Source organism: Oncorhynchus kisutch, linkage group LG12 (genome assembly GCF_002021735.2).
Source record: "Oncorhynchus kisutch isolate 150728-3 linkage group LG12, Okis_V2, whole genome shotgun sequence".
Classification (NCBI taxonomy): Eukaryota; Metazoa; Chordata; class Actinopteri; order Salmoniformes; family Salmonidae; genus Oncorhynchus; species Oncorhynchus kisutch.
The window spans coordinates 14,139,076-14,157,485 of NC_034185.2; positions in this window are offsets into that span (position 1 = coordinate 14,139,076).

The following is an 18,410-nucleotide window of genomic DNA, read 5'->3' on the forward strand; positions in this document are numbered from 1 at the left end:
GTAGACTCAGCTAAATGAGTTTGCCATGAGCAGCACCGCAGATATTGAGATGAGCAAGATGCAAGATTTCACTCTCACACAGTCACACACAATATCTGCGCATGGGCACGGGTTCGCTTCATGCTGTTCACAGATTGGTATCCACGACACCGAAACAGCAGAGAAGTTGAGCCTCACGCTTCAACGCTCTTGGTTGTTGTGGAAATTAACCCACTATCCTGTTTACATTTAAATCACTGAGTCTACCTTTAAAGCTGGAATCCTTAATCAGTGGAACAGCAGAATGCGCGTGATTGAACAGCAGAATACGCAGAATACGCGTGATTGAACAGCAGAAAATGTACTGTACAGGAGACTGAAAAGATTTGGTATGGGTCCCTAGATCCTCAAAAAGTTATACAGCTGCACCATCGAGAGCATCCTGAGCGGTTACATCGCCGCCTGCTCTGGCAACTTCTCAGCATCCGACAGAGGGTAGTGCGTATGGCCAGTACATCACTTAGGCCAAGCTTCCTGCCATCCAGGACCTATATACTAGACCGTGTCAGAGGAAGGCCCAGAAAATGGTAAAAGACTCCAGTCACCAAAGTCATTGACTGTTCTCTCTGCTACCGCACTGCAAGTGGTACCGGAGAGCCAAGTCTAGGTCCAAAAGGCTCCTTAACAGCTTCTACCCCCAAGCCATAAGACCAGCATGTCAATACTTCTTACAAAAAAAAGTAGTGATGAAGTCAATCTCTCCTCTACTTTGAGCAATGAGAGACTGACATGCATATTATTAATGTTAGCTCTCCGTTTACATTGTAATTTTCCTAAATCTCTCTTTGTGGCACCTGACCACACAAAACTAGGGCCTGTGTTGTTAAGTCAGAGCAGCGCTTTATTATGGACAGACTTCTCTCCATCTTAGCTACTGTTGCATCAACATGTTTTGACCATGACAGTTTACAATCCAGGGTTACTCAAAGCAGTTTAGTCACCTCAACTTGCTCAATTTCCACATTATTCATTACAATATTTACTTGAGGTTTAGGGATTAGTGAATGACTTAAATACAATGCTTTTAGTTTTGGAAATATTTAGGACTTACTTACTATATTACTTGATAACCATTCTGAAAATGACTGCAGCTCTTTGTTAAGTAATAACAAAAATAATTTAATTCGCTGTTGTAGCTGACGTGTAAAGTCTTGAGTCATCCGCGTACATACACACCGGCCAGAGACATGTCAATAGTAAAGACTGAAAAAAGTAAGGGGCCTAGACAGCTGCCCTGAATTATGCTTGAGAGACTTCCATTAAAGAACACCCTCTTTATTCTGTTGGACAGGTAACTCTTTATCCACAATATAGCAGGGGGTGTAAAGCCATAAAACATACGTTTTTCCAGCAGCATTATGCTCGATAATGTCAAAAACTGTACTGAAGTCTAACAAAACAACTCCTACAATCTTTTTATGATAAATTTCTCTCATCTGATCATCAGTAATTTGTGTAAGTGCCATGCATGTTGAATGAGCTTCCTTATCAGCGTGCTGAAAGTCTGTTGTCAATTTGTTTACTGTAAAAAAAAATATGTATCTGGACAAACACAATTTTTTCCAAAAGTTTACTAAGGGTTGGTTACAGCCTGATTGGTAGGCTATTTGAGCCAGTAAAGGGGGCTGTACTATTCTTGGGGTAGTGAGTAGCTAAATTACTTTTGCTTCCCTGCAGGACTGAGGGCACACACTTTTTTGGCTTAGATTGAAGACAAACAATGACAAGCCACCAAGGTCTGACAACTTGGATGGAAAATTACTGAGGATAATAGCGGACGATATTGCCACTCCTATTCGCTATTATCCTCAGTAATTTTCCATCTATGTTGTCAGACCCAGGTGGCTTGTCATTGTTGAAAGACAATCAGTGGCGATTTTAGCATGATTATCTTGGTGAGGCAAACTCAAATAATGGGTGGATATACATTAACTGGACTATAACGGTGAAAAACGGTGCCCACAAACTGTTAGGGCCTATATAAAGCTGTCCCAGCACCTTACCACTGCTACACCTGGCTATCAGTGGAGCCTTGTATGGCAGTCAGTGGAGCCTTGTATGGCAGTGAAACAGGTCATTAAAATCAAATCAAATGTATTTATATAGCCCTTCTTACATCAGCTGATATCTCAAAGTGCTGTACAGAAACTCAGCCTAAAACCCCAAGCAGCAAGCAATGCAGGTGTATAAGCACGGTGGCTAGGAAAAACTCCCTAGAAAGGCCAAAACCTAGGAAGAAACCTAGAGGAACCAGGCTATGAGGGGTGGCAAGTCCTCTTCTGGATGTGCCGGGTGGAGATTATAACAGAACATGGCCAAGATGTTCAAATGTTCATAAATTACCAGCATGGTCAAATATTAGTAATCACAGTAGTTGTCGAGGGTGCAACAAGTCAGCACCTCAGGAGTAAATGTCAGTTGGCTTTTCATAGCCGATCATTAAGAGTATCTCTACCGCTCCTGCTGTCTCTAGAGAGTTGAAATCAGCAGGTCTGGGACAGGTAGCACGTCCGGTGAACAGGTCAGGGTTCCAAAGCCGCAGGCAGAACAGTTGAAACTGGAGCAGCAGCACGGCAAGGTGGACTGGGGACAGCAAGGAGTCATCATGCCAGGTAGTCCTGAGGCATGGTCCTAGGGCTCAGGTCCTCCGAGAGAGAGAGAGAAAGAAAGAAAGAAAGAATTAGAGAGAGCATACTTAAATTCACACAGGACACTGGCAAAGACAGGAGAAGTACTCCAGATATAACAGACTGACCCTAGCCCCCCCCGACACATAAACTACTGCAGCATAAATACTGGAGGCTGAGACAGGAGGGGTCAGGAGACACTGTGGCCCCATCCCAATGATACCCCCTGGACAGGGCCAAACAGGAAGGATATAACCCCACCCACTTTGCCAAAGCACAGCCCCCACACCACTAGAGGGATATCTTCAACCAGTAACTTACTTTTCTGAGACAAGGTCGAGTATAGCCCACAAAGATCTCCGCCACGGCACAACCCAAGGGGCGGCGCCAACCCAGACAGGAAGATCACGTCAGTGACTCAACACACTCAAGTAACGCACCCCTCCTAGGGACGGCAAGGAAGAGCACCAGTAAGCCAGTGACTCAGCCCCTGTAATAGGGTTAGAGGCAGAGAATCCCAGTGGAGAGAGGGGAACCGGCCAGGCAGAGGTAGCATAGCAAGGGCGGTTCGTTGCTCCAGAGCCTTTCCATTCACCTTCACACTCCTGGGCCAGACTACACTCAATCATATGACCTACTGAAGAGATGAGTCTTCGGTAAAGACTTAAAGGTTGAGACCGAGTCTGCATCTCTGACATGGGTAGTCAGACCATTCCATAAAAATGGAGCTCTATAGGAGAAAGCCCTGCCTCCAGCTGTTTGCTTAGAAATTCTAGAGACAATTAGGAGGCCTGCGTCTTGTGACCGTAGCGCACAGGTAGGTATGTACGGCAGGACCAAATCGGAAAGATAGGTAGGAGCAAACCCATGTAATGCTTTGTAGGTTAGCAGTAAAACCTTGAAATCAGCCCTTGCCTTAACAGGAAGCCAGTGTAAGGAGGCTAGCACTGGAGTAATATGATCAAATATTTGGTTCTAGTCAGGATTCTATCAGCCGTATTTAGCACTAACTGAAGTTTATTTAGTGCTTTATCCGGGTAGCCGGAACGTAGAGCATTGCAGTAGTCTAACCTAGAAGTAACAAAAGCATGGATTAATTTTTATGCATCATTTTTGGACAGAAAGTTTCTGATTTTTGCAATGTTACGTAGATGGAAAAAAGCTGTCATTGAAACAGTCTTGATATGTTCGTCAAAAGAGAGATCAGGGTCCAGAGTAATGCTGAGGTCCTTCACAGTTTTATTTGAGACGACTGTTCAACCATCAAGATTAATTGTCAGATTCAACAGAAGATCTCTTTGTTTCTTGGGACCTAGAACAAGCATCTCTGTTTTGTCCGAGTTTAAAAGTAGAAAGTTTGCAGCCATCCACTTCCTTATGTCTGAAACACAGGCATCTAGCGAGGGCAATTTTAGGGCTTCACCATGTTTCATTGAAATGTACAGCTGTGTGTCATCCGCATAGCAATGAAAATTAACATGATGTTTCGATTGACATCCCCAAGAGGTAAAATATATAATGAAAACAATAGTGGTCCTAAAACGGAACCTTGAGGAACACCGAAATTTACAGTTGATTTGTCAGAGGACAAACCATTCACAGAGACAAACTGATATCTTTCCGACAGATAATATCTAAACCAGGCCAGAACTTGTCCGTGTAGACCAATTTGGGTTTCCAATCTCTCCAAAAGAATGTGGTGATCGACGGTATCAAAAGCAACACTAAGGCCTAGGAGCATGAGGACAGATGCAGCGCCTCGGTCTGACGACATTAAAAGGTCATTAACCACCTTCACAAGTGCAGTCTCAGTGCTATGATGGGGTCTAAAACCAGACTGAAGCATTTCGTATACATTGTTTGTCTTCAGGAAGGCAGTGAGTTGCTGTGCAACAGCTTTTTCTAAAGTTTTAGAGAGGAATGGAAAACTTGATATAGGCCGATAGTTTTTTTATATTTTCTGGGTCAAGGTTTGGCTTTTTCAAGAGAGGCTTTATTACTGCCACTTTTAGTGAATTTGGTACACATCTGATGGATAGAGAGACGTTTATTATGTTCAACATAGAAGGGCCAAGCACAGGAAGCAGCTCTTTCAGTAGTTTAGTTGGAATAGGGTCCAGTATGCAGCTTGAAGGTTTGGAGGCCATGAATATTTTCATCACTGTGTCAAGAGATATAGTACTGTTACTGTAATTTAATGATGCCAATGTATTTTCATTAATTGAAAACCCTTAATCTATTTTATGAGAATTTGTAAGATTCTTGTTTGCATAGAATAGATGGAGACCAGACTTATCAATAATAGGTAACAGAATTTATTCTCGGAGCTCGCTGCCACTTCACCACGAGCAACAGTTTATATACAAAACATGACATCATTTCATTGCTTAACAGAAACCCCTCCTCTCAACAGGGACAAAGTGAGGTGAAAAGTTCATTCTAACTTACTAACACACTCCCAGGTAACTTTTGACCCCTCAACATTATCAATCACCACTTAGCTGACAGTTCTAATTAACAGAAAACCTAGGAATGCACTCACTGTCTTATCTTAAACACCCCAGAGCTAAGTTTCGTAGGTTCAACCATAGGTTAACGACCTTATCTGTTTACACAGTCCACTTCTTTCTTCCTAGTTGGAATGGTGTTCATTAACTTTAATTACTCCTTGTCTGTGTCACACAATCCCATCGTATGAACTCATATTGTTAATCAGATATAATAAAACAGAGAATAAGTTTTACTTAGTTACAGTTCCATTTAAAATGATTTGTTCAGTCATTTAATCATAATTTTCCCAACAAGTACTAAAACACTTGAGTGTCTCTCTTGATCCTAGGTCCTGGCAGAGTTGTGCAGACTCAGGACAACTGAGCTTTGGAGGAATACGCAGCCTCATATAAAAAACATCGCTGATATGGCTGACATGCTTTAACAAATGTGGTTTCTACTGACAATTGAGATGTACAAACTATGGCATAAGGGGACGACGAGCGGATATAAGGCAATCCATCATTTCGATTAAGACATTAATGAGCGAGCTAGGACGGACATGGTCAATGTAACTATTTGTTCACAGCTTTTGAAATGTACAGCGACAGAATTCAGAACATGGGCCGTTCTTACAGTATTCTCTCTGTACACCAAGTCAGAACCGCAGGATAAATAAATGGCCCATATAAGCAGATGAAATGAAAGCTCTTACAATATTTGATGATGACATTTATCTAAAACAGGCTATAGGCTACATGTGCACCACCAAGTCAGAAAAGTAGTCTAAATTATGATGGGAAAGGGGACCAAATTATTAGGGTGAGGCACATGGGCTACTAACAGCTTACTACACAACATACACTTAGTATTCCTTTCTTGGCTACAGTATGCATGTAAGTGGAGCAGCAGCGGGGCGGCAGGTAGCCTACTGGTTAGCGCTTTGGACTGGTAACCGAAAGGTTGCAAGAACAAATCCCCAGCTGACAAGGTAAAAATAATCTGTCGTTCTGCCCCTGAACAAGGCAGTTAACCCAATGTTCCTAGGACATCATTGAAAATAAGAATTTGTTCTTCATTTACTTGCCTAGTTAAATCAAATATAATATTATGCAGCAGCATACAATACATTTTTGGACTCACCTTGTTGTGCTTTACTCACTTGAACAGGAAGGTGGCATGGAGGTCCTTCGTGGGCATCAAAGTCTGGCATTATCTGGATTTATGGTGCTTTCAAGACAACTGGGAACTCTGAAAAAAACAAGGTTGAATCAGGACATTAGTGATCTTCAGGTCGGAGCACTAGAAAGAGGAATTCCAAGTCGAGAAAGAGGAATTCCAACCTATTTTCCCAGTCTAAGCTAGTTTTTTTCCACGGGTTCCCAGTTGTCTTGAAATCACTGAAATCTGGGATTTCCCAGTTCTGAGTTTCAAGTAGTTTTCAAAACTAATTATAAGCTTGAAAAAGAGACCCTTAAATCCAGACTTGGACCACACATCCACTCCACTGAATAGCAGGCTAGTGATTGCTTTGCTATGCTTGCAGTTAGACACTGATTCCTTCCAAACAACTTGTTGTTGAATTTGTGATATCCAACTTGTTTTGTAATGTTTATTTCCAATGGCCAATGAGCAGTGATACGTTTTATCTAAAATCTCTCTTCATAATTTCTCTTCATATGACAAGGATGGAAAAGGATTTGCCAGTAGATTGTCGACTTGATTCATCATGATGACTGCTAGCTAAGATTATGAAAGTATTATGTTGACATGATCAGTCCAATCACAGCTACTGTAGATATAATGTGATTTGACATCAATTTATCTGTGGCCAATGACCTTGAGCCTTCTTGGATGGGCACTTCTAATGCAACTCTATGGCAGCACCCAAGGGGCTTGAATTTTCGAGCTCTCCATGTAGATTTTGCATTGACGTAGTGTCCCCATGAGTGACAGAACACTGAGCCAATCACGGCGCAGCTAGAGAACATTACCAACCCCTACGCTTAGTATTTTCCGCTGGCTGCCCCACCACCACAGAAAGCACTGAGCTAAGCTGAAACACACATCATCATATGGATGAACCAGGATGGGAGCAGTGTAGCTGTGTTTGAGGTCCCGGAACGCCCGGTCAGCAGCAGGGGACCAGATGAACGGAACCTTGGGAGAAGTAAGTGCTGATAGGGGGGAAGCCAGGGTGCTGTAACCCCGGATAAAGCGGCGATAGAATTTGGCGAACCCCAGGAAATGTTGCAGCTGCACCCTGGACGAAGATTGAGGACAATCCACCACCACTCACCTTCCCGGGATCCATCTGGACACTCCCAGCGGGGAGGATGTACCCCAGAAAGGGGATGGTGGAACGATGGAACTCGCAATTTCCTGCCTTAACAAACAGCTGGTTCTCCAGGAGACATTGAAGAACCTGTCGGATGTGGAGCACATGTTCTTGGGGGGAGCGGGAGAAGACGAGGATGTCATCAATGTAGAGGAAGACGAACCGGTTCAACATGTCGCGGAAAACATCACTTACCAGAGCCTGGAACACAGCAGGGGCATTGGTGAGGTCAAATGGCATGACCAAATACTCGTAGTGGCCACTGGCCATGTTGAAGGCAGTCTTCCATTCATTCCCCCCCGCCCCCCGGTATCCGCACCAGGTAGTAGGCGTTCTGTAGATCCAGCTTGGAAAACACGGTGGCCCTCTGGATTGGCTCGAAGGCCGAGGAGATGAATGACAGCGGGTAGCAATTCTTCTCCATTACGTCATTAAGTCCCCGGTAGTCGATGCACGGGCGCAGAGTCTTGTCCTTCTTCTTAGCAAAGAAGAACCCTGCACCGGCGGGAGAGGACGAAGGACGTATAAATCCTGCAGCTAGGGAGGCCCCAATATAGGTGTCCTGACAACGAGTACAGTCGTCCCCGGGGCAGAGTGGTGTTAGGTGTTAGTTTTCAGACCCTTTACTCAGTACTCTCTTGAAGCACCTTTGGCAGTAATTACAGCCTCGAATCTTCTTGGGTATGACTCTACAAGCTTGGCACACCTGTATTTGGGGAGTTTCTCCAATTCTTCTCTGCAGATCCTCTCAAGCTCTGTCAGGTTGGATGGGGAGCGTGGTACGGCAACTGCTCTGCCCACAACCGTAAGGCTCTCCAGAGGGTAGTGAGTTCTGCACAACGCATCACCGGGGGGAAACTACCTGCCCTCCAGGACACCTACACCACCCAATGTCACAGGAAGGCCAAAAAGATCATAGTGGATAACAACCACCCGAGCCACTGCCTGTTCACCCCGCTATCATCCAGAAGGCAAGGTCAGTACAGGTGTATCAAAGCTGGGACCGAGAGACTGAAAAACAGCTTCTATCTCAAGGCCATCAGACTGTTAAACAGCCTCTATCTCAAGGCCATCAGACTGTTAAACAGCCTCTATCTCAAGGCCATCAGACTGTTAAACAGCCTCTATCTCAAGGCCATCAGACTGTTAAACAGCCTCTATCTCAAGGCCATCAGACTGTTAAACAGCCTCTATCTCAAGGCCATCAGACTGTTAAACAGCCTCTATCTCAAGGCCATCAGACTGTTAAACAGCCTCTATCTCAAGGCCATCAGACTGGTAAACAGCCATCACTAACATTGAGTGGCTGCTGCCAACATACTGACTCAAATCTCTAGCTACTTTAATAATAAAAAAATGGATGTAATGAATGTATCACTAGTCACTTTATATAGTGTTTACATACCCTACATTACTCATCTCATATGTATATACTGTACTCTATACCATCTACTGCATCTTGCCTATGCCGTTCGGCCATCGCTCATCCATATATTTGTATGTACATATTCTTATTCATTCCTTTACACTTGTGTGTATAAGGTAGCTGTTGTGAAATTGTTAGATTACTTGTTAGATATTACTGCACGGTCAGAACTAGAAGCACAAGCATTTCGCTACACTTGCATTAACATCTGCTAACCATGTGGATGTGACCAATAAAATGTGATTTGATTTGAAGCCACTCCTGAGTTGTCTTGGCTGTGTACAGATGGTCCTTGTCCTGTTGGAAGGTGAACCTTCGCAGCAGTCTGAGGTCCTGAGTGCTCTGGAGCAGGTTTTCATCAAGGATCTCTCTGTACTTTGCTCAGTTTATCTTTCCCTTAATCCTGACTAGTCTCCCAGTTCCTGCCGATGAAAAACATACCCACAGCATGAATCTGCCACCACCATAATTCACCGTAGGGATGGTGCCAGGTTTCTTCCAGATGTGATGCATGGCATTCAGGCCAAAGAGTTTATTATTGGTTTCATTAGACCAGATAATCTTGTTTCTCATTGTCTCATTGCCTTTTGGCAAACTCCAAGCGGGCTGTCATGTGCCTTTTACTGAGGAGTGGCTTCCGTCTGGCCACTCTACCATAAAGGCCTGATTGGTGGAGTGTTGCAGAGATGGTTTTCCTTCTGGAAGGTTCTCCCATCTCCACAGAGGAACTCTAGAGCTCTGTCAGAGTGACCATCAGGTTCTTGGTCACCTCCCTGACTTCTTCCCCTGCTCAGTTTGGAATGGGCGGCCAGCTCTAGGAAGAGTCTTGGTGGTTCCAAACTTCTTCAACTTAAGAATGATGGAGGCCACTGTGTTCTTGGGGACCTTCAATGAGGCAGAAATATTTTGGTAACCTTCCCCAGATCTGTGCCTCGAAAGAATCCTATCTCGGAGCTCTATGGACAATTTCTTTGACCTCATAGCTTGGTTTTTGCTCTGATATGCAATGTCAACTGTGAGACCCTATGTAGACAGATGTGTGCCTTTCCAAACCATGTCCAATCAATTGAATTTACCACAGGTGGACACCAATCAATTTGTAAAAACATCTCAAGGATAATCAACAGAAACAGGAAACACCTGAGCTCAACTTCGAGTCTCATAGCAAAGGGTCTGAATACTTATGTAAATACGTTTTTATTTTTTAATACATTTGCAAAATGGCAAAAACTTTTTTTCACTTTGTCATTATGGGGTATTGTGTGTAGATTGATGAGGATTTGTTTTTATTTAATCCATTTTAGAATAAGGCTGTAATGTAACTAAAATGTGGATGCAGACAAAAAAAACACACAAGGGCACTTATAAATACAACCAGTGCAACCACTGCATGAACAGTGCACGGAAACAGTTTGGACAGGTTGTCACAACCTCCAACACTGAGTATCAAAACAAACATTTAATGAACTGTAAAACCGACCGCCCAAGTCAACATAGCTATTGTTGGAGAGCCATAGCCAGCTGTAATGAACACGAGGGAGAGAGAGAGCTGGTTTCAAGTGCAGGGCGTAGCAGATGTTTAATGTAAAGGACCACAGGAGGAGGCAGGTAGCTGGGTCCAGGGGCAGGCAGCAGGTCATACACAGGGGGTCCAAAAGGCAACAGTACAGGCAGGGAAAAGGCTAGTAACGTCGTCCGTGAGATCAGGCAATAGGTAAATAACAGGAAATCCGATAGGCTGAAGTACATGAATGGAATAGGCTAAAGGGGTCGTTAGTGAGGCAGGCAAAAACTATCATACGCAGGAGGAGTAAATAACAGGAAATCCGATAGGCTAAGGTACATGAATGGAATAGGCTAAAGGGGTCGTTAGTGAGGCAGTCAAAAACTATCATACACAGGAGGAGTAAATTACGGGAAATCCGATAGGCTAAGGTACATGAATGGAATAGGCTAAAGGGGTCGTTAGAGAGGCAGGCAAAAACTATCATACACAGGAGGAGTAAATTACGGGAAAAACAGAGCTCCAAAGAGAAGTGTGTCAAAAACAAACAATACCCCACAAAGAAGGGGTGCAAAGAACTGAACTAAATAGTGTGTGATAATGACATTAAAGGTGTGTGAACAGGTCATCAGAATTCGGGTGATTGCGATCTGGAGAGTGAGCTGCATTCGGGGGCTCTAAGTGTATGAGAGTGTGAGTTGGAAGCAGACGTTACACCAGCTAGCTAACATAGTGTAACGGATGTGAAATAGCTAGCTAGTTAGTGGTGGTGCGCGCTAAATAGCGTTTCAATCGGTAACGTCATTTGCTCTGAGACCTTGAAGTAGTGGTTTCCCTTGCTCTGCAAGGGCCGCGGCTTTGTGGTGTGATGGGTAATGATGCTTCGTGGGTGTCAGTTGTTGATGTGTGCAGAGGGTCCCTGGTTCGTGCCCGGGGATGGTCTAAAGTTATACTGTTACAATAGCATCCCTCTCTGTTTGAGCACGCTAAGCTAGCTAGTTCCATTCGCTAGCAAAGTGAAAAAAAATACAAATAAGCATAGCTATGTCTCTCTCTCTTTTAACCTTGCTTCTCCTTTTTAAATAAATACATTTGTTAAAAACTGTTCAACTATTGTCTTTCTCTCTCTTTGAGTCAACTACTCACCACATTTTATGCACTGCAGTGCTAGCTAGCTGTAGCTTATGCTTTCAGTGCTAGATTCATTCTCTGATCATTTGATTGGAACAAAGAATTAACAAAAAGTATGAAAATGTATGCACTCACTGTAAGTCGGTCTGGATAAAAGCATCTGCTAAATTATTAAAATGTCAAATGTAAATGGACATGTCAGTTCATGCTACAAGACCTCTGATAGGTTGGAGGATGTCTTCCAGAAGTTGTCATAACTACTGGGTAAGTCAATGGAAGGGGGTGAGAACCATGAGTCAATGTACCCAGAGGATGACGGAAAGTAGCTGTCCTCCACCCACACCATGGTGCTACCCAACAGAGTACTGTTGAAGCTACTGTAGACCTTTGTTGCAAAACAGTGTGTTTTATCAATTATTTGGTGACGTGAATATATTTAGTATAGTTTTAATTTGGGGAATAAAACCGAAAATATAATTGAAAATGGGGAGGACACATTTCAAGTTTCCATATTTAATCTGAATGAATGCCATACTTTCCTCAGGCCCTAACACTCAGTCTTGAGTATTAAAAGCCTCTCATTTGTGGGGAGTACAACTCGCTGGCGAAGCTAGAAGGATGCCATCATGCAGTGCAAGCTAGTGATTTAAAATCAGTACTCTATATGGGGACAACCAGTTAAATGTATTGATGTTGATAGTGACAGATGAATAGAAACGAACTAGATGAATTGTTGCAATGTGCCCTTGTGCACATTAGTCTGTTGGTAGCTCTGGCAGTTTATGAAACCATTAGGTCAACAGGAGAATAACTTCCATTTGTTCTAATTATTAGCTTTGGTTAAACAGGGCGAAAATTATCTTATCCGTGATGCAACCCGTTCTGCAGCCTTGTGAAGCACATGTGCATCAAGTACAGAAAATGCGGGCAAAAACAACACATGGCAAAACGCATGTGCATCTAGTGGACATATGGCAGTAGTCACATTGTTTCTGACACCTATATCAGAATCCCATAGTTCTTACCTTTCTGAAAGTACTATGCATGTGTTTGTAGGACTTATAGTTTTGAATCCGAAATGCACTTTATGAGGGTAGTGTTATGTATGGTACAGCGTGCTGTACATTAGGGTCTACGACGATGTGCTGCTTTACGGATGGATGGGTTATGAGAATGAGTGGCATATGTCATTAAGAGAGAGAGTGATGTACAATGTGAAACCGTGCAGATGTGCGTTCTTCTACAGCTAAACTAGATATAATATTGGCAACGACGCCATTCCTCGCCTTGAAATAACTGGCTTGATAAGTTTTAACTCTTATCTCGAAGCTATGGACTGTTCCATCACTGACTCCGTACAGAGGGACAGAGGATTTTCAGAGCGCTTGGATCGGTTCCAACATTCTGCTGCAGTCAACCTCCTACTGAACCACTTTGCCGGGAAAAAGCGAGTGGCTCTCCGACGCTACCGGCTATAGAAAATAAATCAATGGCCGGGTGAGTCCATTCAAAGCTACGTGGCTATTCTGTGGGTATATATGGGACACTTCAGGACGAGATCAGCTGATAGAGGGGACGTTATGTGAAAAGGCGGGAGAAGCAGCTTTTGGAATCAAATAATTTACAAGTCGATGGAGCTATTCAAACAGCACTCCAGGTTGAAGCAGCGTTGGAATGCTCAACAATGCTGACAGACAGCTCTGCAGTATTACACTCGGACCCCAGCCATTCACACAGCAGCTTCAGACCGAGCATGCGCGCTACAACGATCACGCGCTGTGCACGCCCTCCTACATAGATAGCTGCATGGACACAGACACCAGCATCAGTGATGCCAATTTAGAAATTTTGTTGCTAGATTTAGCTACTTTTTTTTTCAAACAGCATGTAGCAACAAATTTTGCTACTTTTAAAAACGTATTTTGAACTTTTAGCAACTTTTGAAAAGTGGCTAAAATGCACACATTTTCCCTCTAAATGACACAAAAACGTTTTTTGAACAGAACTTACAACATCAATCAACATGTCTCAATAAGAATTGTACAGCCAGAAGAACAGAAAAGAGTGGGAGTCTGTACCTGAACATGTCAAATCATATTTTTCGCTGAGATGGCCAGTCAATTTGAGTAACGTTGTTGTGTGTTCTAGGTAATGACGCAGTTTTACGCTATCACGCAATGACATCACAACATCATTTAGCAACTTTTAGCAACAAATCAACCTGCCTCTAGCAACTTACCCTGAAAATTTGTTGGCACACTGACCAGCATGCCCATACAGCAGACACACAGACAAACAGACAGACTCTCACAATTCAAGGGCTTCAAACTGCCCAGCCCATGGGAAAACATGCAAGAACTGTTCAAAATACAATCAATTTGCAAAATGTCATTCTGCTCCAGCTTTTAGCCACACTCAGAACAGGCACTTATTTTCATCTCACTCTCAACATGAACACACTGAAATCCCAACCGTCTCCACCAACCATGTGACATTCAAGACATGTACTGTGCAGCTCAGCGAGGTGGGTTTGCCTTTGCTACTGGATACTAGCACTGCGGTGTCGTTGCTCAACCTTGCCACTTACTACAAGTTTTTACGTCACCTACCACTCCAACAGCACTCCACTGCCCTGTGTGGGTATGGTAGATCCAAGATAGACATTGCAGGTGTAGCCGATGTGAAATTGCTAGCTAGTTAGCGGTGGTGCGCGCTTGTGGCGTCACTTGCTCTGAGACCTTGAAGTAGTGGTTCCCCTTGCTCTGCAAGGGCCATGGCTTTTGTGGAGCGATGGGTAACGAAGCTTCGAGGATGACTGTTGACGTGTGCAGAGCGTCCCTGGTTTGCGCCCAGGTCGGGGCGAGGGGACGGATGTAAAATCTATACTGTTACACAGGCACCCTTCAGGTCCCAGTGCACTACGGCGCCAAGCATCTACCAAGCATCTACCATCATTCACGTTTCAAAGTGGGGTGTCAACCTCCTGGGCCTCGACCTCTTCACGGGCTTGGGGTTCACACTGAGAGATGACAGTGGGTCGGCTATCCACCAAGTTACCTGCACATGGCAACAGAATTGCCCAACTGACCGCACAATTTCATGGCTCCAGGGTCTTCACGAAGCTCGACCTCCTTCAGGTGCCTTTCCACCCAGCCAGCAGAGACCTCACGGCCTTTGTCACACATGCTAGCGTGTTCAGATACACACGCAGCGGAGATTGGAGTATGTGTCTTAGTCAACCTCCAGGTTAATGGACTGAACTGGCTAGTTTGGAGAGTCATTGTTTACCTCTTCTATTAAAGGGTAAATTTTTCTCTCAGGTATCACTCTAGGTTCTTGCCCTATGGACATTTTTATATATGGTACCAGTCCCTGGTTTTGGAAAGGGGGGGAAATGTTATGTATGGTACGACGTGCTGTACGTTATGGTTTACAACAGTGTGCTGCTTTATGGATGAATGGGTTGTGAGAATGAGTGGCCAAATTGGTGAAGTGAAATGAAAAATATAACTTGTTTATTTAAAAAATGAAAAGTGGTGCGTACATACACCCCCTTTGCTATGAAGCCCCTAAATAAGATCTGGTGCAACCAATTACCTTCAGAAGTCACATAATTAGTTATATCAAGTCCACCTGTGTGCATTCTAAGTGTCACATGATCTGTCACATGATCTCAGTGTATATACACCTGTTCTGAAAGGCCCCAGAGTCTGCAACACTATTAAGCAAGGGCCCCCACAAGCAAGCGGCACCATGAAGATCAAGGAGCTCTCCAAACAGGTCAGGGACAAAGTTGTGGAGAAGGACAGATCAGGGTTGGGTTATAAAACATTTCAGCAAACTTAAAACATCCCACGGAGCACAATTTAAATCCATTATTAAAACATGGAAAGAATATGGCACCACCACAAACCTGCCAAGAGAGGGCCGCCCACCAAAACTCACGGACCAGGCAAGGAGGGTATTAATCAAGAGGCAACAAAGAGACCAAAGATAACCCTGAAGGAGCTGCAAAGCTCCGCAGCGGAGATTGGAGCATCTGTCCATAGAACCACTTTAAGCCGTACACTTCACAGAGCTGGGCTTCTACGGATGCCAGAAAAAAGCCATTGCTTAAAGAAAAAAATAAGCAAACACGTTTGGTGTTCACCAAAAGGCATGTGGGAGACTCCGCAAACAAATGGAAGTAGGTACTTTGGTCAGATGAGACTAAAATTGAGCTTTTTGGCCATCAAGGAAAACAATATGTCTGGCACAAACCCAACACCTCTCATCACCCCGAGAACACCATCAACAGCTTCCACAGTGAAGCATGGTGGTGGCAGCATAATGCTGTGGGGATGTTTTTCATTGGCAGGGACTGGGAAACTGGCCAGAATTGAAGGAATGATGGATAGTGCTAAATACAGGGAAATTCTTGAGGGAAACCGGTTTAAGTCTTCCAGATATTTGAGACTGGGACGGACGTTCATCTTCCAGCAGGACAATGACCATAAGCATACTACTAAAGCAACACTCAAGTGGTTTAAGGGGAAACATTTAAATGTCTTGGAATGGCCTAGTCAAAGCCCAGACCTCAATCCAATTGAGAATCTGTGGTATGACTTAAAGATTGCTGTACACCAGCGGAACCCATCCAACTTGAAGCAGCTGGAGCAGTTTTACCTTGAAGAATGGGTAAAAATCCCAGGGGCTAGATGTGCCAAGCTTATAAAGACATACCCCAAGAGACTTGTAGCTGTAATTGCTGCAAAAGGTATTGACTACAAAGTATTGACATTGGGTGGGTGAAAAGTTATGCACGATCAAGTTTTCAGTTTTTTTGTCATATTTCTTGTTTGTTTCACAATTTAAAAAAATGTGCATCTTCAAAGTGGTAGGCATGTTGTGTAAATCAAATGACACAAACCCCCCAAAAATACATTTTAATTCCAGGTTGTAAGGCAACAAAATAGGAAAAATGCCAAGGGGGTGAATACTTTCGCAAGCCACTGTATAATGTGAAACCGTTCAGATGTGCGTTCTTCTACAGCTAAGCTAGATATAACAGGCAGCATACAATATTATGGGTCATTTAGAAAATGCCACCAGAGGTCATCAGAGTTTGATGTTTGAAGAAAGTGATTGAGCCCAATGCTACTTCCTTGTAAAAATGCATATAGGTACAGTGCGAAAAAAAGTACCCAAAAGTCATACTTGAGTAAAAGTAAAGTCACCCAGAAAAATACTACTTGGGTAAATGTCTAAAAGTATTTGTTTTTAAATATACTTAAGTATCAAAAGTAAAAATATAAAATATTTCCAAGTCCTTATATTAAGCAAACTGGACAGCAATATTTTCTTGTTTTTTAAATGTATGTATAGCCAGGGGCACACTCCAACACTCATAATTTACAAACGAAACATGTATGTTTAGTGAGTCCATCAGATCAGAGGCAGTAGGGATGTCCAGGGATGTTCTCTTGATAATTGTGTGAATGGACCATTTTCCAGTCTTGCAATGCTTTCAAAATGTAACGATTACTTTTGGGTGTCAGGGAAAATGTATGAAGAAAAAAGGACATTGCTAAAGAAAATAAATGTAGTGAAGTAAAAGTTGTCAAAAATATAAATAGTAAAGTATAGACACCCCAAAAAACGACTTAAGTAATACCTTAAAGTATTTTTACTTAAGTACTTTACACCACTGTGTTGGTAGTTGTGTTGTTGTGTGTTTGTTCATTTGTTGTTTTGTTTGTTTGTTTATTTGTTGTTGGTGGGGTTTTTTGGGGAGGAGGGGTGCTAGGAGGGGGGAGGAACATTTTTTAAGTGTTACCACAACAGCAGTTGTGCAAAGTGTTCATGCCAACACAAATGAACGGCATAAGACATTTTAATTCAAAATGAGGACTACAACCCATGTTCAACCCTAGTCTGTATGGGACCAACAGTATGTCCCTTCTGTGTCCCCCTTTCTGAGCTCCTTGGTCTATTTTAAACGCTTAATGTAGGCATAAACCTATTGTTAATGTTGCCTAATCACTCATGTAGTCATTGTTCATGCCTAAAGGAGTACCAGTAAATAAAAATACTTTGTATCAGCACAAACTTCATCGCCTCTAGTTTTCAATTTGCCATAAAACCAACTGTGAAGTAAGCTAATAAACATTGACTTAATGTGTATTTCTTTACATTTTCAGATGTAATTTAAATCATTTCTATCCCAGTTGATTTAGTCATTGAAGTGTATATAAGTGTGCACACTAAACCACTATGAGAGTCAACGTTTTCTATGACTACTTTTTCTCTTATCCTGCTTTTTAGAATTATGACTGCTATCTATGAAGCCTTAAATGTTTACTCAAAACATTTTCTGTACATAATAGTGTTCTGCAGTCCTGAGGTTACTCTTTTAAGGACTTATGCAACTTCACATTATGTTCGTCTGCCTGATTATGTTATCTTCTCACTCTAGCCAATATCATCACACTGACTGAGTGCACTTCTGTGGGAATCCTGATCAAAGAGGTTCATAGATTTCTTTATGGAGGTGAAAGGGGGAACTATGCATCTGTCTCTGTCCATTCATACTTTAGTCACACACGATATGTCAGACACCACTGGCCTGATTTTAACTAAACTTGGGTAAATGATGCATCTTGCCATAGAGATCTGGCATTTACAAAATACATTTGATAAGCCCAAGGGGGGCGCTATATTAATCAACTGAAATGTGGTTGTGTTACTGTTGCCTTATCTTAATGTACATATTACAAGGCCTCCGTTTACACTCTGTCCATTATAAACGTGTACATATGATATTCAGTTGGAAAAATAGCATTCAGGGTCTTGTAGATAGAATTTCAGGGAAGTATA